Consider the following 23,163-nt stretch of genomic DNA (forward strand, 5'->3'; position numbering starts at 1 on the left):
ACAGGACGAGGCATGTCTGGGCCTCAAGGAAAGAGCGTGTAGGGACGGCCAGCGTGCAGGGTCTGTAGTGCGGTTCAGGGCTGCCCAGTTCAGCCCCCCAACTAGCTCTGCGACCCTCGGTAAGTTAGCTCAACACTCCCTGCCTCAGTCCCCTTTGTCAGATGGGGATCGTAATAAAGCACCTCGCTCAAAGGATCATTGTGGATTAAACGGGATGATCTACTGAACGTGCAGTACCGGGGGCAGCAGATGAGGGAATGGTGATATGTGTTGCTCTGATAATGAGCATGTCCATGGATACCGATGATTTTATTTTCGACACCGTAGTCCTAGGGTCAAGGGGCCCTGGGGGCAAATGCTGCCTTGGGGAGCGCTGCAGACTCCCCCTAGGTATCTGCCCGTAAACAACTACAGATCATCTCTGCCTCACGTGGCTGTGATTTACTCACTTTGTAACTGGGAGCCTCTATCTCCCGTTCCCCTCCAACCATTTTGCCCAGTCCCCTACTCTTCTTCCGTCTCTGGTGACCACGTTGGTTTTTTCCCCGTATGGATCTCATTATGCTTTTTATTGATGCATTTGTGGGGTTGTTTGTCTCTTTGTTGTTTTTACTGGATTCCACGCATGAATGAAATCATATGGCATTTGTCCTTCTCAGCTGAAGTATTTCACTTGGTATAACACCCCATAGGTCCAACCACGTTGTCTCGAATGGCATGGGCTCATCCTTTTTCATGGCCGCGTGATATTCCATCAGCTACGCGTACCGCAGCTCCCTCATCGCCGTGTCTATCCAGGGACACTTCAGTGGCTCTCGCATCTCGGCCGTTGTGAATCACGCTGCAGTAAGCATAGGAGTGCTGTTCTTTTTGAATGAGCGTTTTCATTTTTTTTTTTTTTTTGGTAAAATACCCAATAGTGGAATTACCGGATCATATGGTATGTCTGTTATTAATATTTTGGGGAACCTGCATGCTGTTTTTCACCGTGGCTGCACCAGGTTGCATTCCCATCAACAGTGCCTGGGGGTCCCTTTTTCTGTCTGTCTTCACCAATGCTTGTTTTTATTTCAGCCATTCATGTAGGTGTAAAGTGGGATCTCATGGTGGTTTTAATTGGCGTTTCCATGATGATTAGCGATGTTGAGTGTCTTTTTATGCATCTGGCCATCTGTTCCTCTTCTTTGGAGAAATGTCCTTTCGGGTCTTCTGCCCATTTATTTAAATTGGGTTATTTATTTGCTCGAGTCGCACGTTATTCATACATTTTAGATACTAAATGTACTACCTGTTATTGGATACGTCACTAGCAAGCATCTTCTCCCATCAGTAGGCTGCCTTTTCGTTTTGTTGGTTTCTCTTGCTGTGCGAAGGCTTTTTATTTTGATGTTGTCCTGGTAGCTTAGTTTTGCTTTTGTTTCTCTTGCCTGAGGAGACACATCTAGAAAAATGTCGATATGGCTCAATGTCAGAGAAATTAACTGCCTGAAAAAAAATCTGGCCACACGGATTAATATTAATGAAACTGAATTGGCGATGAAAATACTATGAAAAAATAAAAGTCCAGGACCAGATGTGTTGAGTCTTTCATTAAACTGTTGAAGGACGAGTATGTTGGATACTTTTTGGAACAGTTTGTATCATTTGAACTGGGTTTTTACTGTAATGATCAGTTGAAATTCTATAATTTTTATCCCCTCTCTGCCTTTAACCTTCAAAACAAAACACCTTAAATCTCTGACACAGAAATGTAGAAACTCTTGATATTCTTTGTGACAAGAATAGTCCATTTTTAGCAACCAAGTGCTGCTCCACATGCTCAAAATTTAGCATATCATCAGGTTTCAATGGGAATGCGTCAATTTCTGTAATTATTGGAAACATGTTGATGTTGACTCCAGGGGAGTTAGATGTGTTTTACCTAAAAACAAATGTTTTGGGGGGCGTTTAGTCTGGGAGAATGGTGTAACCAGTTAAAAAAAAAATAATCTGGCTCTCCTAAGAGGAATGAGAGAACCGGGGATTTTTACAATAATTTAAGAATTTCTTCAGGTAGAGATCTTTAGAATTGTGAATCATTGTACGTCTTCTGGTTGGATATTAAATAATTTCATCAGGGAGGAGGGGGTTTGTGTTGAGAACTTATTTGGGCTTCAGGAAATAATGGGGACCCTGTGGCATAGTCAGGAGCTGACAGGTTTTTGTGTTGTCACGTGCTTCAGGAGGAGACCTATAGCAGCACGCGGCCAGCAGAGTCGTCTTCGAATTTTTAGTTTTTGAAGGGAATGGTAATTGTTAAGCTTCTGCTAAGTACATTATAAAATTGTGTGGCTTTGGAAAACCTGTCTAGTTCATTAGTTGTGCTATACTTTTGGGCAATCTCAAGAGGTTCGGAGTAGATAGGGCACTTGATGGTGTCACAGGTATCCTTTATTATTAGGGATGACGTTGAAAATAATGCGGTTTTCCTTTATTACATGAGCAATTCTTTACTGATGAAACTGCTTTCTCTTAGCTTCTCTCTTTCCTGAATTAAGGGATATTGGGAAAAATACAACTTGGGATGCTGTGTTGGTGGGAGGTGTTGGGGGGGGTAGGTAGGCAGGAAGACTAGCTTTTAAAAATGGTCACACGAATGTGATGACCTTGCTCGGTCATCATTTTCAGCATAGTTCACCAAGTCTCTTGCCTTTTTTAAGGTTTTCGCTTCTGTTTTGGAAGGATGGCATCCTGCAGTTGGATTAAAGCAATCTTGGGAAGTGACACCGTTAGCTCCTGCGTTGCTCTGGGAATCGCTTCCTGAGCCACAGCCTGCGGAAGGGATTGAGCCAAGCACTGAGCATACCTTCCTTGTCTCGGGTACACAGATGCACTGAGTCTCTCGGTTGCTCTCTACCCAATTCTTGCCGGTGGCATGGTCGGTGCAGTGGACGAGTGACCCGCTCAGGGTGTCACTGACCCCCTGGATGGCTGTGATTGTCCACAGTCTTGTGTCCTGGCTGGAACAGGGAGGCTCATTGGGGTCCAGGGGCTGCAGGCGGCAGAGCCGTGGGTCCCCGGAGGCTGTTGGGCAGCATCGTCTGCCTGGGGCTGAAATGTGAGCAAGGGATGAGCTTTACCCGGTTACTACAGCCAGCTTTTAGGATTCTGCTCAAGTAGCCGGGTTACCTTCCTAGCTAACCTGTCACGAAGGGCATTTCATTCCTATGTTTTGGGACAGAGCCCAATTCATTGGTTTTTGCCAACAGACTTGCCTTCTTCGCGAGCCCAGCTTTTTCTTGTGTCCTTCTCATTCCCTCCATTCTCACTCCTTTCTCTTCCTTTATGAAAAACAAATCAGACGCACAGATCTTGCAGTCCAGCTCTCAGCTTCCATGCCCTGCCTTTGCAAGGTCTCTTTGCCCCATCTAAAGTAGCTCCCTGGGCACTTGGCATCATTCTATTTTAAATTCTCTGTATCACACTCATCACTGATTTATTATTATTATTATTATTATTATTATTATTATTATTATTATTACTGTGTTTTCCCAGAGGTTTGCTCAGTTAGCTACTGCATCCCTTATTCCTCAGGCAGTGTGTGGAACATACGCTAATGAGAGCTTGATAAATATTTGACGAATGAAGTAGGAAACTTTGTCTTTTTTTTTTTTTAAGATTTTATTTACTTATTCATGAGAAACACACACACACACACAGAGGCAGAGACACAGGGAGAGGGAGAAGCAGGCTCCATGCAGGGAGCCTGACACGGTACTCAAACCCAGGACCCTGGGGTCACGCCCTGGGCTGAAGGCAGGTATTAAACTGCTGAGCCACCTGGGTTGCCCTTTATCTTATTTTGGATAAGAAAAAATGTGGTGTTTTAAAGATCAGAGTGGAAACATACAGCAGAAGGTGATTATTCTGGTTTGCAAAAATATGCTTTCCTTTTAATTAATTAAAATTAATTAATTAATTTTTTCCTTTTGATTTAACTTCTAAAATACGAGTTAACTTTTTGACTCCTTTTTGTTTGTTTGTTTGAGTCCTTTCTGTAGATGAGATCATGTCTAGGTCCCACAGGACCTGGGCTGCCAGATATTTGAAGGACATTTTGGAAGAAATCCTTCATTAGCTTTGGGCTTTATTACCCAAAATGGACGTAGCTTACAAATGAGAAGGACCTAGTGGTGCCCCCCGAGCGAGCTCGTCCCGCGTGGCAGGCACAGGTCCGGGGCCGCCTGGACCCTCCGGGACGGCCAAGGGGGGTGTCTGCTCTCGGTCCCGATTTGAGGGCGAGGACAGGACCCGCGGCTCGGAGAAGTGAAGCCGCCCTGAGGGAAGAGCAGACCCGGGCGCGGTGCTCACTCGGACGGGCCTTGGTCGCCGCCGCGCTTTCTGCTCTCACCGTGACATGGCGCACCCGACGGGGAGGAAAATACATCCGTGAGCTGGAGGGAGGGCGCCGTGCAAGGCGGGGAGCCAGAGGTCGGCGCCGACCTGGGGCCCCGGGGCCATCGTGGGGACCTGCGCGCCGGAGCCACCTCTCGGGCCCGTAGGCCTGGCGCGGGCAGGGGGCCCAGGACGGTGGTCAGTGGTGACCAGAGGGTGTCAGGGCTGCGAGTGTCCCTTCAGGGCCTTCAGGAGGAGCCAAACATCCCCCCAGGCCGCTGCTGCTAGAAATCATACCTAAAAGACGAAGGGAGGAAAAAAAAAGACGAAGGGAGGCTCTGGCGTCGGAACAGTCTCCATGGGCCTGGGGGGGGGGGCGTGCTCGCGTGGCCCGTTGCTCACACCACTTCGGATTCCAGTAAAAACCCGACGCGCCCCTGCGGTGGACTGGTCTCCTAGAAGGTGCGTCCTGTCCTAATCCCCTGAGGGACGGTGGCCGCACTCAGGCCTGAAGGACACGGCCGCTGGCCCCACACCAGGCGCCGGGAGGGGACGGTCCTGGAGTCCGTCGTGCCGGCCCGCTCAGGACTGTGGCGCCTGCACCCGCGACGCAGCTGGCAGCAGAGTGGGTGTGGGTGCGGGTGTGGACGTGGGCGCCGGGCCGGGGCCCCCTGGAGCCGCGGCGCCTTCCCCTGTGCGCTGGTGCCCCCCAGGCCTGGGGCTCAGGTCTCCCTTCTGCCGAGCGGCCGGCTGGCGCTCGAGGGGGTCTGGAGCTCGGGGCTCCCAGGGCCTGGCGCCCCCTTCTCCTCCGGCCCCAGGTTTGTTCGCTCACTGAGCAGCTGCCGTCGTCCGGCTGTTTCCACCGAAGACCTGGGCAGCAGAGCGGGCGGCGAACAGGCCGAATCATGCGTGTGCCGGGCACCCTTGTCTCAGGAGCACCCGCTCCTGGCCTGCGCCCGGCCGTGTCCCCGAGCTCCCGGCCAGTGGGCTGGGGCACCATGCAGGGTTGGCGTGCCCAGGGCGAGGTCACACGTGGCCCGAGGGGACCCTGTGCCCCCACATACAGGCTGGAGGCTGCACCCATCTGCCTCCCTGGGTCCCCCGGGGATGACGTCCGCGTCCCAGCAAGGCCTGCTCTGCAGGGACGCCCACAGGGGACAGTCAAATGCAAAATAAATAAATAAATAAATAAAAATAAATAAAAGCGTGAGCTATCACGAGGATTAAATATACTTGTGGTTTGTTTCGAGTGCCCGGGTGGCTCAGGCTGCCGGGCATCCCACTTGGTTTCGGTGCAGGTCACGACCTCGCGGTGCAGAGAGGGGGCCGCGCGCTGGGCTCTGTGCCTGCTTGGGCTTCTCTCCCTCTCCCTGCTGTGTGCTCTCTTTCTCTAGGATACATAAATCCGTCTTAAAAAAAAAAACTTGTAGTTTTTATGAGTTTTTGTTTCTGTACTATAGAAGGAACCTTGAAGTAGAGGAGGTTTTCACTGATAGAGTGAAAGTTTTTCATGGTGTGCAGGGCTGATTTTACTTCCTACTGGTGTTTCTGCAACTCCTCTTGGTGCCTTAACAGGGACCTGGGAGTCAGTGTGACTTGGGCTGAAGCATTTAGCTTCTGGGGCACAAAACGATGGTACTGATACCGTATCAGCGATCTCTCTTGCGTTATTTTCAGAAAAGCGGAAGAATGTGCCTTGCACATGATAACTATGCAAAAAATGTTTCTTCAGTGAACGGAGGTTACCAGTAATGATGTCAGTGGGATGAGGTTGGCACGTAGCTGTCAGGGGCTGGGCACGTGTCACTGTCCCTGACTTAGTTGGCTCCTACCTGTCTGACCTGCTAAGTGGGTTTGGTTTTTGTCACCATTTGAGGTTGAGGTAACTGAGGCCACGATCTACCGTGATCGTTGATGCCTCTCTGAGCCCTTGTATCCCTCCCGTTCCTGCATCAGGGTGCGGGTGGAGAACCAGACTTGCATTTCCGGTCACATTGACCCAGACACAGGTTCTCCTGACTTCTGGGGTTATCTTCAGCGTCCTGGAGAAGTGACTAAGCGGTGGAGAACTGTGAGAGACCCTGAGCGCCTTGGCCCGCAGGAAAATGCAGATGTGGTCTGTGGCCGTGCCCCTCCCCTGCCCAGAATCCCCCCCTCTCCGCGCTTCCCTGCCCCCCAGGCCCTCCCCCAGCCGGCCTCTGCCTCCCGGCCCCCTTCCCCTCTGCTTCTGCTTACCTCCCCAAGTGCTGACAGCCTGGCTGCAAGGATTCCATAGCCTGTCTTCATGCTTTGCGTGGAATTCCCTTTCCTTGACAAAGTCTGCCTTGTCCTCTGGGGGAGGCCTTCCCACGTGTGCCGAGGGGCCCCGGATGCTCCTGCTTCCCGCCCACAGAGCACCCTGTGCGGACTCGTGTGTGCCTAAGCTGTGTGCTTCCTGCGAGGCTGTGAGCTCCCCGAGGGCCGGGTCAGGTACCGTCCCCTTACTACAGCCCTGCCTGACAAAAATCAAGGATTTGCCCAACGAAGGGAGAAGAAAGAATTAAATAATTTAAATGTGGTCATGGTGTTCACGGCTCCTTGAACACAGACCTCTTCCTCGAAGTATTCCAGGGGTATTGATGAGCAACTGAAGACCCCCTTAGATTAGATCTAGGTCTGGGAAGACTGTTGGGAGTCTGGCAGTGTGGAGGCCTTGCAGAGGGGATGCAGGAGGAGCCCAGCTCACAGACGTGGGCTCCTCTCCTGCTTCTGCCCCAAACTTCCAGGTCACTGTGGTCAGAGTACGTGACCTCTGAGAGCCTCAGTTTACTCATCTGTCAAATAAGGATGATGGTTTCTGCCTTGAAGAGTGATTGTAAGGCGTTAGTGAAATAATGAATTTACATTCCCATGCACAGTATTGGTAATGAAAACACAAAGGGTTCCTTCCTTGGCTATTTTTATCCTTATGGGTTACTAGGTGACCTCATTTAATGAATTGATAAATACTCTTACTCTCACATTGGGTTTCCATGTTAGGAAGTGAGAAATTCTGTATTCAATGTGAGTTAAAACAGAGCCTGACTTTTTTTTCTTGAGATTCTTTGGGTAATGTCTCTATGGGGGGCTTTGTCAGTAGTGAAGTATTTGCACATAGTAAGGTTTATGTAGCATATTCCTATTTTTAGATTAAAGGGTCATGTTTGGCCTTTATCATAAACAGAAGCTTATAAACTATAGAAGTTGGGGTGAGAGGATGATCAATGCTGTTCCTTGTTCAAATTGAAAAGCCAAATGACCACAGCTGCAGTCTGATCATTTGATGGAAATTGCTGATAAAGGCCAGTGGAGAGATTAATGAAAGCCCTCTCCTTCTGTCCCTCCCCATCCATGCATTCATCCATCCATCTATCCATCCATCCATATCTCCATCCATCCATCCATGTATCCATCCATCCATCCATGTATCCATCCGTCCATTCATGTATCCATCCATCCATCCATCCATCCATCCATCCATCCATCCATGTATCCATCTACCCATCCATCCATATATCCATCCATATATCAATCTATCTGTCCATCCATCCTTCCATCCATCCATCCATTATCCATATCTCCATCCATCCATCTATCCATCCATCCATTCATGTACCTGTCCATCTATCCATCCATGTATCCATCCATATATCCATGTATCCATCCATCTGTCCATCTATCCATCCATCCATTCATCCATCCATCCATCCATCCATCCATCCATGTATCCATCCATTCAAGTATCCATCCATCCATCCATCCATCCATCCATCCATCCATCCATCCATGTGTCCATCCGTCCATCCATCCATCTCTCCATCCATCCATTCAAGTATCCATCCATCCATCCATCCATCCATCCATCCATCCATCCTTATATCCATGTATCCATCCATCCATCCTTGTATCCATGTATCCATCCATCTGTCCATCCATCCATCCATGTATCCATCCATCCGTCCATCAATCATTTGTCCATGCATCTATAAGAAAAGGAGGGAAGGGCTCTGAATTACAGGTCAGCTCTTGCACGAGAGCCTGAACTGCCTGCTTCCCCATGGTGAGGAGCATCCATCTTTGCTCTTATGGCTCCCGGGTCATCTCAGTGACACAGGGTTGCTGGACAGGCTGCAGTAGATGAGAGGCAGAGCTGAATAAAGATGTGGTGTCCTGGGAAACTGCTGTGCTCACCTCCTCTTGGCCCAGAGCTCTGTGTTGTGGCAGAAAATGCCTGCTAGTTTCTTGTGGGTGTTCGCAGTGGGCCTCTCTGATCTCACCTCTGCCCCCTGTGATCTATTCTTCATGGAGCAGCTAGAGGGATCCTTTCAGAGTGAACTAGAGCTCCTGTCACCTTTCCATGCAGAGCTCTGTGCTGGCTTCCTGCTGCACAGGTGACACCTACACCCTTGCAATGAGCTTTCCTGGCCCCCGGCCTTGCCTCCCATTTCCCTCTTCATCTGCTTCAGCCACCAGGCTGCCTGTCAGAAATGCTCCAGGCACATGTCACTTTAGGGCCTTTGCACTTGCCAGTCTCTCGACAGGAGAGTCTCTTTGGTATCCACATGGTTCACTTTGTTGCTTTATTCAGGTCACTAATAGAACGTCTGCTCATTAGGGGCCTATGACTACTGTCTAAGTATCTCTCTTTACCCCACCTTATTTTTATGAGATTTTAGGGATCCCTCACATATCAGGCATGTAATTATTTCTGTGCCTCCACTAGAGTGATAGTAGGGGCAGGGGAACCATAGCACTGAGTGTACATGCAGTGTATTTCTTAAATGAAACGATATATGACATTAGTTCAATCCCCCCTGTGGATTGTGGACCAGTCGCCCACTTGTCTGTATCTTTGGGAGTTGTGAGGTTTAAATGGGACAGTATATGTGAAAGTGCCTTGTGAACAGTGAAGCACTAAGGAAATGGGAGGTATTTTTTTTTAAAGATTTTATTTATTTGTTTTGAGAGAGAGAGAGAGGCCACAGGTAAGGGGGAAGGGCAGAGAAAGAGGGAGAAGCAGACTCCCTGCTGAGCAGGGAGCCTGATATGGGGCTCGATCCCAGGACTCCAGATCATGACCAGAGCTGAAGACAGATGCTTACCCGATGGAGCCACTCAGCTACCCCGGAAGATATTATTCTTTAATAAGGTTAGTTACACACTTAGGCTTTTGGGGTTGGTTCTTTGTCTTTGTTGCTCCTGATGTTCTCGTATTGCTGGGCTTTGGGCTGAATTAGGAAGATGTAATAGACTCCAACTAACGTTTGGCCAGATGGCATCTCTGGTGAAGCCAGCATTTGGCAGCTCTGCATGTAGGTCCAGTTTTTCACTGGCGGAGAGCCCTGAACAGTTGATCATCTGAAGATTCAGGAAAGTTCTAAGTACAGGCCTAAAAAGGACAAAGCCAGAAAAATGGGCTCCTGCGTTCTGAAGTCATTGCCCTAAAGTGGGACTGACAATGGGAAAGGAATCTCTAAGGGTACCCTCTCCTCCCAGTGCTGCCATGTAGGACATGGAGAGAGGGACTTCTAGCTGAGGGCATGGCCATTAGTTGGAGGGGAGTAGTTTGGAAAAGCATTCCCCCATGATGTGTCACAAGACACATTCCATGTGCTTCTTTTGTCCTCAGTTCATTTCTTTCTCCATTTTTTTTAAATCTTAAAAAAAAATCTTATTTAACATAAATGGTTATATTAGTTTCAGGTATACGCTATAATGATTCATCAGTTCTTTGCTCATTACTCAGTGCTCATCGTGGTAAGTGCCCTCTTCATCCCCGTCGCCTACTTCATCCATCCCCCCACCCACCTCTCCTGTGGTAATCATCAGTTCTGTGTACTTAAAAATCTGCTTTTCTCTTTTTTTAAATTCATTTGTTTCTTAAATTACACTTATAAATGAAAAATGTGGTATTTGTTTTCCTCTTAGCACTGTATCTGCTAGATTCACCCATGTTGTTGCAAATGGCAAGGACTCATTTAAAAAATTTTAAAGCCAATGTAGTTAACATACATTCTGTTAGTTTCAGGTGTACAATATAGTGATCGATTTTGGTCAGATGAAATGTTCCTTGTAAGCATCAAAATTTAGCTCCTTCTCTCCCAACTCCCTTCCTTTTTATAAAGGTGTCTCCAGATTGCAGTTCCTGGTAGGGTGGATATTTCTCTTCTTATTTTAATTTATTTTCCATCTTTCTTGGCCTGCTTCAACTCAATTCTCTATTGCTTTGTTTTTCTAGTCCTTTCTCCTCTTGCTGCTGCCTGCCATCACTCCCTAGTCCATTTCCTTCCCCACTGAGCTCTTATCCTTGTCTTTTCTTTCCGTGCCTCCCACAGACTCTTTTGGAGCTGGGGCTGTAATGGAGTTGCTGAGTGCTCTTTCCTCATTGTCTTGAGCCCCTGGTTTCTGTGGTTTCATGTTTGCCATCCTGCGGCTTGGCTGGCTTTTCCCTGCATGCGTTTCCATTTGAGAAGGCAAAGAGCAGCAGGCCCTGCGAGACTGCTATCTATAGTTTGACAGAGGGAATGAGAATCGAGGAAGAGAAGAGACAAGAGCACGGAGAGAGATGAGTGTTGTGCAGTGAGCATTGGGGATCTTTGACAGCACTCTTCCTGCTCATGACTTGTTTCCATAAAGTCCTTTCTTTCCCAGCCCCTGGGGGGAGGTGGGAAGTCTTCCAACTGGCAGCTTGGAGCATGGGAAGAGCATTGGATGGTGGGTGAAGACCTGGGCCCTAACCCTGGGTCTACTATGTGGTGGGACCCAGAGCAAGTCACCTCTTGGTATGAACCTTCAGTTTCCTCAGGGATTGATCAGATGAGCTTTGAGGCTCCTTATGTCTTAGAAGTTTCTGAACCCCTACTTCTCTGAGTGAGCACTCCTGATTCTTTTATCTTGCACTGGTCCTTACTTTGTAGGACCGTCAATGCTCTTGTTTAAGAAAGGCCTCCATGTATGTGCGCGTGTGTGCATGCGTGTGTGTTCGTATGTGTGTGTGTTGGTGGTACACTGTAGAATTCGTGTTCTGGCGCAGATAGAATGAGAAGGACAAAGGGCACTTCTTTTGACTTCCTACGGAATGCAGAGCTATGTGTTCTACCCTGAGATAAGAATATAGATGATTGTGTCACTCTTTGCCCAGGAGTTATCAATTCATGAAGACTTAGGGTTCTTTGTATTCCTGATAGTCTTGGTTTTGGTTGGGCACATTCAGTGCTGGCAGTAGACCCATACTGACCTTCATATCACACTTGGTTTCACGTATGTCTGTAGACCTCAAGCTTTAAATGATAACCAAATGAGATTATTGTCTGCTTGCATTCAATCTGGAGCTGAGGAGTTGATGACTTGATAGTTTTTCCTGTCTTGGAAATGGAAAACTTGTTCGAGATGTGAAATAGAAAAAGAAGTTGTGGTAACTGTAGCTTCCAATGTGCAGAGGGTATCCTAGAGTCAGGGGGCCTTACAGACACTAAGCAGGTGGTGTTGAAATTTCTTTCTTGAAGGAAAATAATTTTTTCCCTCAAAGGAAAATGCTTTTTTCCCCTCAAAGGAAAATGCTTTTTTCCTTATGTAAAAAGTAATACGGGGAACTTTAATATATAAAATGGATAAAATGTCTTTATTGTTAAATATATTCTTCAAATTTAAATATGCTACATTTATTATTTCAGGACAGTGACCTAGCCTGGAAGTTCAGGTCCTCTCCAGCATATTAAAACCTGGGAAATAATACATCATAGTGAATGTAGTCTTCTTAGATTTAAATATAATTGGAAACCTATTTTCCAAAATGAAATTTAAGTGGCATGCTTAACTCTCAACAGGCTGTTAGTGTCCATTACAATCCAGAGTCGCCCGATCTCAATTTGAAAACTACTTAATGCAAAGAATGAACATGAACTAACCATCAACCCAAGGAGCAAGGACATTGACGCAAAGGAATAAGGGAGAGATTAATTTAAATACACACACACACATACACACACACCACTTATCTAGACCCACATATTTTTTTTTTGTATTGAAGCTATTAATCTAGAATTATATACCAGCTATAATTGCTTTTAGATTTGTAAGACCAGATGGGTCTGTTTCTAGCCCCATTCTCTCTTATAATACATAAATAAGCAAAAACAAACAAAAAAGCGCTGTCTTCTGGTTGTGCTTATTCCTTCTAGGCTAAAGCAAGCAATCTTTGTCGTCTTTGGACATCTCTGGTTCTTAGAAGGCTCTCCCTGGAGACCTGAGCTCTGTACCCTGTCCTTCCCTCCATTGTTCTGGGCTTTCCCCTGTGGGGCCTACAGAACATGTCAGAGCCCCTGTCTGCATGATAGACCTTCAGATATTTGTAACAGTGACCGTTCAACCATGATTCTTCTCTTCTTTGGCAAAACAGGCCCAGTTCCTTCAATTGTTCCTCATGTGACAACATGGTTTTTGTGTCCCGTTGGCATCCTTGTCCTTTTCCTCTGAATGTGTTGTCATTTTGTCTGTATTTAAGCATTCCGTGGCCCAGGTATGTCTGATGGAGAGTGGAGCCAGACCATACGCATTCTTACTGGAATTCCTAGATTTTCACCCATGCAGGGTATAGCAGAGTTAGCATCTTTGCACAGCTGTGTCAGTGACAACTCCTGCTTAGTTGATTATTGGCCAAAATCCTAACCAGCATCCACTTGTTAAAGTGTTTTTTGCTTCATTTATTATTTATGTACTTGATTATTTGGGAACCAAGCACAGGACCTCTCTGCCTCAAGAATTACTGGGATAATTTAAGAGTAGAGCTTAGAATTGGAATTTTCTTATATCTCAGCTGGTTCATTCCTGCTATGATCTGCATGAAATGTCAGATATATTTTCAGTTTCTAGGAGTTCTATGTTTTCATACACCTGTGAGTAAGTTAGTGATTTTATTTTATTTATTTATTTATTTACTTTTTTAAGTTAGTGATTTTAAAAGGAAGCAAACTAAGACTTTTATTTATTTATTTATTTTTTTAATAAATTTATTTTTTATGGTTTTCTTTTTTTTTCCCAGCTTTATTATAATCGACAAATAAAATTGTAAAGTATTTAAAGTGTACATGATGATTTGAGAGATATATATATATAAAATGAAAAATCTCCTCTCTTCTGGTTAATTAACACATCCATCACTTCTCATATTTCCTTCCTCCCTCCCTATCTTCCTTCCTTTTCTTTCTTTTTTTTTTATTTATTTTTTATTGGTGTTCAATTTACTAACATACAGAATAACCCCCAGTGCCCGTCACCCATTCACTCCCACCCCCCGCCCTCCTCCCCTTCCACCACCCCTAGTTCGTTTCCCAGAGTTAGCAGTCTTTACGTTCTGTCTCCCTTTCTGATATTTCCCACACATTTCTTCCCCCTTCCCTTTTTATTGGTTTTCAATTTGTCAACATATAGAATAACACCCAATGCTCATCCCGTCAAGTGCCCACCTCAGTGCCCGTCACCCAGCCACCCCCACCCCCCGCCAACCTCCCCTTCCACCACTCCTAGTTCATTTCCCAGAGTTAGGAGTCTCTCATGTTCTGTCTCCCTTTCATGTTCTGTCTCCCTTTAAAAAAAATAAAAAACTAAGACTTAAAGCCTACTTTGTTTTTCTTGAGGAATTGGAGTAATTTACTGATCTCTGTCATGAATTTTTTTACTCCAGCTTTGATACAGAAACTACAGTGTGAATATAGTTCTATATTTTATAAAACTACAGTGGTTCTATAGCGGTGAATCATCCATCAAGTGTGAAAATCGTGGAGAATTTTTGATTTGTGTGTATGTATAACTGAATTTATTGCAGAGATATGAAAAATGGGTCAGCTTTTAACATTAACATATATATTTAATTTATGATAATTGCTCCTTTTGGTAAATAATTATATTGACTATGTAATTCAGATCTTTTATATCCTTGTCAATTTTTTTGGTCCGCTGCTTCTATCAGCTACTGAGAGAGACGTGACAAAATCTAACTTGTGATTTTGGGTTGGTCTAGCTCTTTGGCTTGTGAATCTTTTTTTTAATCTTTTGAAGGTATTTCAGATTTCATATGATGATACATACAGATTTGATATGATAATAACCTCTCTTTCAACTATATGCCAAGCTCCTCTTTCTTTACTAACATGCCTTGCTTTAAAATCTACTTTTTCTGATACTATTTTGGCCATACTTGCTTTCTTTTGGTTAGTATATCTTTTTACTTTCAAGATTTCTGTGCTTTTTTTCTTTTATTTTTTGAATTTAAAAATTCCATACCGACCATAGTGGTATTATATTTGGATCACTTTATTTACATGAAGATAATTGCTGGTATATTTGGAATTATATCCTATAACTGTCTATTTGACTTATGTTTTATGTTTTCGTTTCTCCTGTCGTTGTGATTGATAAAATGTATATGTGTATATGTATATATATTTTTTAAGATTTTATTTATTAGAGAGTGCAAGAGAGAGTGTGAGCTGGGGGAGAGGCAGATGGAGAAGGAGGGGCTGACTCCCACTGGGCAGGGAGCCCTATATAGGACTCGATCTCAGGACCCTGGGATCATGACCTGAGCCGAAGGCACACGCTTAACTGACTGAGCCACCCAAGTGCCCGAGGAAAACATTTTCTAATTGGCTTTTTCTTCTGTAACTTGTTAGTTATGTTTTTCTACTGTAACCCTCAGCTTAAAATGTACATATCTGACATAAGCATAATAAGCTATTACTTTTAACATTTTCTTAAACTGGTAGACATTTGAATCCCATTTTCCTTTCACATTATTGTCAGGCATTTTAGTTTTACAGATATTTTCAACTCCATGACATCATTCCTATTTTGTACATTAGACATTAATATATTTTGTCCACTCTTTGATATCTCCTCTTTGGGTGCCTGCTTATGTTGGAGATCATTTTATTTCTGCTTGAATAGTTCCTTTTAGTGTTTCTTTTAGTGCTTGCCTGCTGGCAATGAGTTCCCTCAGTATTTGTTGGAAGCATTTTAATTTCAGTGTCATTTTTAGGGATTTTTTTTTCTTTTTGAGAGGAGATTTTTTTTTTCTTCTTAGGGACAGAGGGAGAATGAGGGAACCCAAGCAGACTCCCTGCTGAGGGTGAGGCCTGATGCGGGGCTCCATCTCACAGCCCTGAGATTATGACCTGAGCCAAAACCCAGAGTCGGACACTGTGAGCCACCAAGGGTCTGACTGAGTCACCCGGCTGCCCCAGGGATGTTTTTGATGGGCGTGGACTCTTAGGACCTCTGTTACTTTATTTCATCGCTTTAAAGATAACATTCTGTTGTCCTCTGACTTCCATAACTTCTCTAAGGGGTTCCCTTTTCTGGAATTTTTAAGGCATTTTGTTCTTTTTCCCATAGTTCTCTGATGCCTTTAAGAATATGACTTTAAAATTTTTCTGTTTTGATTTTCTGGCTGTTATCAGCAGGAATATTGGACTTCTGTGATCTGTTTTATCCTGTTTGTAAATGGAAGCCATTCCTACTTGAAAGGATCTCTTTCTTTCTTTCTTTCTTTCTTTCTTTCTTTCTTTCTTTCTTTCTTTCTTTCTTTCTTTCTTTCTTTTTCTTTCTTTCTTTCTTTCTTCCTTCCTTCCTTCCTTCCTTCCTTCCTTCCTTCCTTCCTTCCTTCCTTCCTTCCCCTTCCTTCCCCTTCCTTCCCCTTCCTTCCCCTTCCTTTCCTTCCCCTTCCTTTCCTTCCCCTTCCTTTCCTTCCTCTTCCTTTCCTTCCCCTTCCTTCCCCTTCCTTCCCCTTCCTTCCCCTTCCTTCCCCTTCCTTCCCCTTCCTTCCCCTTCCTTCCCCTTCCTTCCCCTTCCTTCCCCTTCCTTCCCCTTCCTTCCCCTTCCTTCCCTTCCTTTCCTTCCTTCCTTCCCCTTCCTCTCCCTTCCTCTCCCTTCCTCTCCCTTCCTCTCCCTTCCTCTCCCTTCCTCTCCCTTCCTCTCCCTTCCCCTCCCTCCCTCTCTCTCTCTCTCTCTCTCTTTCTTTCTTTCTTTCTTTCTGATTTTATTTATTTATTCACAAGACACACAGAGGCAGAGGGAGAAGCAGGCTCCCTACGGGGAGCACGATGTGGGACTTGATCCCAGGACCCCGGGGTTACAACCTGAGCTAAAGGCAGACGCTCAACCACTGAGCCACCCAAGGGCCCCTGAAAGGGTCTTTCAGAAGAAATGTCTTAGAAGCCTTTTATGTAATTTTAGTGATCTTCCATAAAAAAAAAAATTCTGTTATTCCACTTGGATTTAACCAATTTATATTCACTTATGTTTTATTGATTTAGTTGTGATTTGGGACAAGAAATTTGAATGACCTTGTTATTTTACACTACACAAAAGATGGTTAAAACATGCTTTGAATCAGTGGCTCCTAAACTTTTTAAATCATCTGCTCCTTGAACACTTAGAAGAATCTCTAATTAAAAGACACCTTCTCTCTCCACAAATGTCTAAAACTGGGCATATATCTTGAGGGGCCTAAGGAATACTTCTCTTCTCTCCCCTTTCAGCTGTACCCCTACCTATGGGTTTCAGGATGAGAGTCTTTGTATTAAATATGGAAAATATAAAGGTTGAGGTTAATGTAAAGGTCTAGTAAGTCAGTAAACACTTGCCCACTGCTGTTTTTACAGTAACATGTTGGGGAGAAAAGTATGCTGGGCCTGGGGCTGGTACATGTGGATTTGATGTGACTTGTGGCCCTGCCACTCACTGGACCTGATGGTACCAGGGTTCTCGTTTATGTGATAAGAGTCATAATAATACTTCCTAGGTCTTACTGTGGGAAAAAGATTAGAAAGACACAATAAAGCACCTTGTGGTTGTGAAATACCATGTGCACAATAGATAATATATGTGTACAGATATGTGCGTATCTATAATATATGCACACAAAGGAAATAAGTTCTGCATTTTCTCATGTTGGTTTAAAGAAGTACTTAAACACAGTAATTTGGAATAAAAGACAATGCTCATAGTACTTTCTTTGAATTGTGCTTGAAGAATGTAAAGAGGATGACCTAACTTGTAGGTTGGGGTAGAAGTCAAGACACTGCGTACTGTTCATCTGGGCTCTGGGATCCTGAGGTAGTTAGTATAACTAGTTCCTATACTCCTATTTACCTACCTATAAAATGGGATTATGCACTTTAAAAAATTCTCAGGAATCTCACAACATTTAATAACACACTACTCTGCAGGGAAGGTTCTGTGTAGAATAATTATTATCTTTTTTTTTAAGATTGATTGATTCATTAATTCATGAGAGACACACATACAGAGAGAGAGAGGCAGAGACACAGGCAGAGGAGAAGCAGGCTCCTGCAGGGAGCCCAATGTGGGACTCGATCCCAGGTCTCCAGGATCATGCCCTGGGCTGAAGGCGGCGCTAAACCACTGAGCCACCAGGGCTGCCCTAGAATAATTACTTTTTTGTTGTGAAGACAAGTTTCCGATGTTGAAAACAATAAAATTTGATAATTCACTTAGGGCATTATGTTGATATTGGTTTTAATGGCATATATTAGTCAACTTTTAATACAGTATTTAGCACCTCACTGAACATGTACTTTTAATGTGCTCCTGTCCTAAGGGTCACGCCATGTAAAGGCTGTGTAGGATACCTTGGAACACAGCACTACATCTTATTATCATATGAAAAGGTCACCATTGTCATTAAATGGTATTTACCATGTTCCCATTATTATTTGGTTCTATAGAAGTTAGAGTTGAATGGATACCTTTGAGAATACGGCAAAATCCATAAACCTTTCCTCAGAAAAATGGACACATACACATATGAAGGGAGTTTCGCCAACAATTTTAAAAGGTACCCAGACCTCCTGAAATCCATTTATGAATCTTCCTGCGGCTCCAAAGTAAGAAACACCACTATAAAAAGATACATGCTTTGTTCTCTCATTGTCATAATTTGAAACTGCAGTGTTTATTGCCTATTCATGCCACATATTTTAGAGACTAGTTCGTGAAGGTTGTTTGTCAAAAGACATTGTTACTGACCATGTATAATTATGCATAGATATGTTGTCTGTAGAGAGTGAGAGTGAAGACGGGAGGACATTAGCACAAGGATACTCAGTGATTAGGATAATATAGGCACCAAGTTATTTAAGGCATTTAGATACCTAGTTTAAAGAAAACATATTTAGAATATGCACATCAATGCCAACCATTTCCATCGTAAAGGTCATTAGAAGAAGAGTAGAGTAGTTGGATGAAAGAAATAGTCTAATGGCCAATAAGATTGAATACCTTTTCTGGTTCTTTGAGAAGAAATCTAGAGGGGAGCCTGGGTGGCTCCATGGTTGAATGTCTGCCTTTGGCTCAGGTTGTAACCCCAGGGTTCTGGGATCGAGTCCCACATCGGGGTCCCTGCATGAAGCCTGCTTCGCCCTCTGCCTGTGTCTCTGCCTCTCTCTCTCTCTCTCTCTCTCTCTCTGTGTCTCTCATGAATAAATAAATAAAATCTTTTGGAAAAAAAAAGAAGAAATCTACAGATGTCACAGCATTTCAGCAGAAGGCTTGGTCTTTGAGAATTATTGATGAGTTTTACAAGTAGAATTTCTGGAAGAAGATGTTTCTTGATAAAAAAACGTTGGTTTAATTGTGTGTGTGTGTGTGTGTGTGTGTGTGTGTGTGTGTTTATGTTGAGGTGTATTCAATCTGGTTATAATCTAGCTTTCCTACTCAATATTTGTTCCCATTTTCCATGCTACTGGTCCATAGAGATTTTAGAGGGGTATTTGAGTACTTTTTATTTGGGCAAGAGAAAATAACAGGTGGTACACCTTCACTATTCAAAAAGAAAAGGGACTAACTGTGAGGTTCTTCTCAACTGGTTCACTTGAGAAAGTGAACATTCTGACCTACTTTAGGCAAATGTGAATGCAGATGTCAATAGAAAAGGGAAGACCAGAATTCTTGAAGTTGAAATTTGAACAGACCACTAACAATGTTAATGCTATTTAGCAGTATCTTTAATAAAAGTGGAGAGTAAGTTTCAGGGATAGGGGAAAGAAGACAAATGAAACTGATGAGGGAACGGTTTACTGTCCATAAATTGGGAAATAAAAGTTTTGGCAAGGTGGTGATGAAAATGATACCCGTGACCAGCACAGGGGGGCAATGGAGTTTGCTAGAACATTACTGAGAAGCAGTTTGGCAGTTTGCAACCAGCTTTCACATTTTTGGACCATTTCTGGAATTTTATTCTACAAAAGGAAAGCATAAAATGATGTACATGAAAAAGTTTTTTGTATGGTTTATAATGTTAAGCTAGAACAACTCTTAAAGTACAACAGTACAGGGATGATAGGGGGAAATATTAGAACATCACGTTTGATGGAATGCAAATAAAAATGGTGCCAAAATTCAGAAGAGGGAAAAGTACTTTCGATAGAAGAGAGAAGGGCACAACCAAATGCGTACTCACTCCGTGAGGAAGCTCAGTAAGGGTTAGCTGTGCATTGAACAAAGACTGGAAGGCAATAAAAGAATGAAAACAAGTTGATACATTGGGGTGGCATCAGTATAGACGGGATTTAGATATCTTTCATTGCTGTCATTTTGTTCGATACTGAAAAATTTTAGACAGCCTTCTAACTTAATGTGCTTAAGGATTTTTGAGTTTGATAATGAATTAATTGGCAATTGAGATACGTGATGTGAGGCCTGCTTTTGCTCCTAACAGGTAGCTGTTTCCAGAACATTTGGTTGAGTTGCCTGTTCTTTCCCCCACTGGCTAGAAATGTCACCTTTATGACATAACCTCCCTGCATCTGCTTCTGGACTCCGTACTCAGTGGTCTGTCCCTGTGCCCGTCACATTGCTTAACGCGTTATGGTTTTATATAGATTAAAAAAAAAAAAAGGTGTTATGGTTTTATTGCATGCCTTGCTTTGTGGTAGGAGATGTTCTGACCGCACTCCGCACAGGCCAAGCACTGTCATTCTCCAAACTGTTTCTAGTCTTGTGCTTCTGTTCTTCCAGATGCACTTGGAAACAAGCCTCTTTCATTTGAAAAGTGTTTGGGTTTTGACTAGAGCACGTTAAAGTTTTAGATTCATTTGGGGAGATAATTTTTGCCTATTATGCCTCTTACTGTGTCCAGAAGTTTTAGTGAAATGAGTGTGTTCTTTCTTTTAATTTTAATTTTGTGATTTAAATGTCATTAATTAACAGTGTATCATTAGTTTCAGAGGTAGAGGTCAGTGATTCATCAGTTGCGTAGAACACCCAGTGCTCATTCCATCACATGCCCTCCCCCATGCCCGTCACCCAGTTACCCCGTCCCCCTACCACCTCCCCTCCAACAACCTTCAGTTTGTTTCCTATGATCAAAAGTCTCTGTGGTTTGTCTCCCTCTCTGATTTTATCTTATTTTATTTTTCCCTCCCTTCCCCTATGATCCTCTGTTTCTTATATTACACATATGAGTGAGATCATATAATTGTCTTTCTCTGATCCACTTATTTCGCTCAGCATAATTCCCTCCAGTTCCATCCATGTTGATGTAAATGGCAAGATTTCATCCTTTCTGATGGCTGAGGAATATTCCATCATGAATATATAGACCACGTCTTAACTGCGCAGTGGCAGTATCATAGCCAATGAGGTTTATCTGAGGCACGATTATTGCTAATTGAAAACTAGACCATGTCTTCTTTATCCACTCATCTGTTGAAGGACATCTGGGGTCTTTCCATAATTTGGCTATTGTGGACATTGCTGCTGTGAACGTTGGGGTGCAGGTGCCCCTTCAGATCACTGTGTCTGTATCCTTTGGGTCAATACCTAGTAGTGTAATGTGCTGGGTCATAGGGTAACTCTATTTTTACCTTTTTCAGGAGCTTCCATACTGTTTCCAGAGTGACTATACCAGCTTGCAGATAGACCCATGAAAAAATGCTCTACATCAGGCAAATACAGATCCAAACCAAGTGAGATCCCACCTCACACCAGTGAGAAGGGCTAAAATTAACATGTCAAGAAACCACAGATGTTGATGAGGATGTGGAGAAAGGGGAAACCCTCTTACTCTGTGGGTGGGAATGTGTGTTATTGTAAGTTTGGGGTATAGTAGATTCACAGAAAGATGATGAGACGTGTTTAGTATTTCTGCACAAAGTAGAGTGATTCTGGTACTGATGCCAGTAAATCCCTTCAGGGAAGTGTAGGGCTGTAATTGCCTGGAAGTGCAAATTGACTCCAGATGGGGAAACCACGGGGGCACAGTGAAGTTCTGTAGCTGGGAGTTTATCTCTGTGCCATTAATAAAATTAGTGGCCCTTTAAGAAAACCAGATTTTCAGGGGCCTCAGTGGTTAGAAAGACCCCAGTCAGGCCCCAAATTGTCACTCGTGGCCGATCATTTTTACTGTCCTTGTTTTTCAGAACATCTTCGGAAACTCATTTCTCCTGATATGTGTAGCTGAGTCTGAACCTCTTTAGGGCTTTAGTTTTCTGGAATGAAAATGTTCGTGTCCATACATACTCATATTTTCTTTTTCTGCCATCCTCTCCCACCCGCCCCCCCCCCAACCTATCCCATTGGGTTTCTCGTAGTTTCTGCTTCCCCCCATCCTCTTATCTTACCTTCCATGTCTTACTGATCACTCTGTGATGAGCAAATAAGAGGAGCCCTTTTAGGGCTGACTGTATTCTTAGTGCTAAGACTGTGCGCATCTCCCTTTAACGGATGGACCTTCTTCCTGACCTGTTTTTGTCCATCTTCTTTTACCAACGTGGAGCACGGGGTGGGCTCACGACGAAGACACACGCAGACTGTAAAACTGTTCTGTTTGGGGTTGTATTGCCTTGGAAAGGCCGTCAAAGTCGTCGGTAGGTTGTGGTCCTTGTTCACCCAACCAAAGAAAATAGTCGTGTGCTGGTTGCTTTGAACAGAGACAGATGAGATAATCTTCTTGTCTGTGAAAAGCTTTGATCTGTTGATACAGTTTGTTTTCTTTCACAAAAAAAGAAAAAAGTGACAAGGCAGGTCAGATTCTGTCCGTGGACAATTAACAGTCCCTTTAGCAACCAGGAACATGACTAATGCAGGCTGTTCTTCCTTTTTTAGGAAATGGAATTTCATCTAGGTTTCCTCTCTGTCATGTCAGACGTTTGTCACTTTTTTTTTTTTTGCCTTTCAGATCCTCTTCCTGAGCTTTCTGGGGAGCTGTCGTGTGGTGGGTTTCTCCGGGCATATCACTTTCTATGGGTTGCATCCGTGCTGTGCATGTGTGCGTGGGCTCACGTGCAGAGAAGGGCTAATCCAAAGTCGGAAACTAGTGATTTCTTTCCCCAGAAACCAATTGGTATTTATACCAATTCATAATTTAGGGTAATATTTTGTGTGCCATAGATTTCAAACCAGCAGGAAAACATAGCCTTTTTGTATTTTTAAAGTTTAGACGAAACACCCGCGTGGTTATCGGAGGAAGGAGCCGTGCGCCCATTCTGTTCTCCACGCGGGTCGGCCCTGCTGCACCTGCTGCCGTGCGTGGGACCCACGGCGTCTGCCAGTGGGAGTGGACCAGGGGGACTGCGGGGAGCGGCTCGGTTTTGCTGGCCACTGGCCGAGCCCTGGCCCCCCGGGCCACCCTTCCCACCTCTTCCTGTGGCCACCACCCCAGGCCGAACGTCTCCCTGGAGGACTCTCTTCCTATTGCTTTTCTGTTTCTGAGCAGAGGGAGTGTCCTGGGTCCTTGGAGCCTCCCCGCCACCC

The 23,163-nt window shown here is 44.3% G+C and overlaps 1 protein-coding gene and 1 pseudogene across 13 annotated transcripts in view; both read left to right on the forward strand.

The window, feature by feature from the left end:
* The window catches only part of ARHGEF28 (Rho guanine nucleotide exchange factor 28), a 288,520-nt gene that overhangs the window by 96,061 nt on the left and 169,296 nt on the right, over positions 1-23,163 (forward strand). The gene's annotated exons all lie outside the window — the stretch shown is intronic.
* On the forward strand, positions 21,019-21,145 carry LOC144315042 (U4 spliceosomal RNA; annotated as a pseudogene).

Source organism: Canis aureus, chromosome 5 (genome assembly GCF_053574225.1).
Source record: "Canis aureus isolate CA01 chromosome 5, VMU_Caureus_v.1.0, whole genome shotgun sequence".
Lineage (NCBI taxonomy): Eukaryota > Metazoa > Chordata > Mammalia > Carnivora > Canidae > Canis > Canis aureus.